Here is a 2,117-nt window from a genome sequence, read left to right on the forward strand (position 1 = left end):
GCCGGCCCCCCCCGCCGGGGCCGCGAACGTTACTCCGAGTCTCTGTTAGTGTCGGGTGGGCGGAGCGAGCCTGCGGGCGCCTGTGCTTAGGAGCTGGGGTGCGAGCCGAGAGGTGACCGAGGTGACCGTGAGCGGTATCACTCGGACCCTCTATCCCGACGCCCCAGGAGGACTTTGGAACCGGGCTGACACTGTTCTCCGGTAACTGCGTGGCCCAGGTGGCCGAGATCCTCTAGAATTTCGAAAGACCACAGGAATCGCCGAGCTCAACCCTCCCAGCCTGTGCAGATGGCTGTCGCGCTTCTGTGGAACCTTTCAGGGCTCTTCTGATTTCAGCCGAGAAAGGACAAGTATTTAGGGAGCGATCCCTAGTGAGAAAGTCGGTGGGGAAGCTCCAGCAGTGGTCCCCAGGCCCCCGGCAGACCTTGTAATACAATGTACCTCTTCGACCCGTTGTAAACAATGTAATCGCTCTCCAGTTACTGTACAGCCGGTGGCAGATCTTCACATCTAGCTGGGCAATCCCACCCAAGTGTCTCCTGTTGACAATAAAACCTGGCTCACCAGTTCTCACGCGCTTTTGCTCCCAGAGCTTCTCAACAACATTCTACATTCTAGAACTGTGTCATTTCATGTGCTGGATGGCTCCCATCCATTCCTGCCACAAAGTACTGTCATTCCCTTTTAGTCTTAAAAAACGCTCCCCTGTCTGTTACCTGAGGTCTGGAGTTCACTACGCTGCACCCGTCCCTGGCTCGTGGCAGCTTGTTAGCCTCTGGTGCAGTTGACTGTGGGAGACAGCTCTCAAAGATAAGCTGCCCACACATCTTTATTTGGTATAACCACAAAACAGTTGGCCAGTCCTAATTAATCTGCGTTCAGTGCTCTTCCCAGCCTACAATGAGTAGTGGTCTGGAGGGTACAGAGAAGGGGTCCGGAGTGCTGAGGCAGAGGCGATAGGTACTGATCTTCAGGAGCTGAGCAAACCTATTGACCACTCACAGTTGAGCCTAACTTATTTATACTTCTGTGTGTAAACAGCAGCAGTAGGAGAGAAAGGCAGTTCTTTGTTGGTAGGGAAGGGGAGGACTGTCAGGGTGCAAGATCTCTGATGGTGGGTTTATGAGGTCCTGGATGGATGGCTGGGGCTGAGGCAGGAGGAGAGCCATGATCGCTCACATCGGTGGTTCCCAGACTTGCCATCCTCCATAGTTTCGGCTGACACCTTCGGAGCAGGCACAGGAGAGAAGCCTTTGGAGGCTGTTTCAGAGGCAGTAAGCCTTGGCTTTCTCCGTGGCAGTCCGTTTTCCTGTCTGGGTCAGCCGGCTGTCTAGCTTCCACCTTCCCCCTTATTAGTGGGGAGTGGAAGGGCAATGTTTACATGGCCAACTGCTCTAGTGTTTCTGTATGCTTAATTCTCAGCCTTCTGCACTCTCGGCGAGCCGCAGTTTGCCATTGTTGGCTCTGTTGAGGAAGTGGCCAGGGAGGATACACAGGCTGGACGTGTCAGGCAGCTGTCAAGGTGCAGGGAAAAGAGGATGGGAGGCTGGCGCCACCATTCTTTCCTACGTGACCTTGGGCAAATCACTTAACCTCTGAGAAACCTGTGTTTTGATGATATCAACTACTTTTTAGGGATGTTGTGGAGACTAAGTAAAGCAGTTCGTGGGTAGCACCCTGTTGTAGCATATGGTAAGCTCAGTCTCCTCCTCAGGAATTAATCCCTGAAGGAAACTGGGCCAGACCAGGGAGCTCACCACTTCATGCGGACTTGATACTGCAAGTCTGTACTTCTGCCCTCCCTGCTTGTGTTAGAGGACCAGTGGGGGGAGGGGAGGTGGCTAGAAACCCACACGTCATATGTTAGTATGGGTCCAGCACTTTCAACGCCTGCTGAGCCTGGCACATCCCGTTTCCAGTCACGCAACTGAAATTGGGTTCATGGTCTGTTCAGGATAAAGTACCCTTAAGAGATCTCCCGGAGAGCTCTTCACTTCCTGCACTGTGGCAACTGCTGTGTCAAAGGCTGTACCTTGAGTACATGGTGTGGGTCAGGAGGATTGTGCATGTATTTAATTTCTCTTTTTTTTTTTTTTTTTGAGAGTTTTTTTTTTTTT

The 2,117-nt window shown here is 52.5% G+C and overlaps 1 protein-coding gene across 1 annotated transcript in view; it reads left to right on the plus strand.

The window, feature by feature from the left end:
- KLHDC2 (kelch domain containing 2) overlaps positions 1-2,117 on the plus strand; it is a 17,183-nt gene that overhangs the window by 375 nt on the left and 14,691 nt on the right. The window lies entirely within an intron of this gene.

This window comes from Tupaia chinensis, unplaced genomic scaffold, assembly GCF_000334495.1.
Source record: "Tupaia chinensis unplaced genomic scaffold, TupChi_1.0 Scaffold000688_1, whole genome shotgun sequence".
NCBI lineage: Eukaryota > Metazoa > Chordata > Mammalia > Scandentia > Tupaiidae > Tupaia > Tupaia belangeri.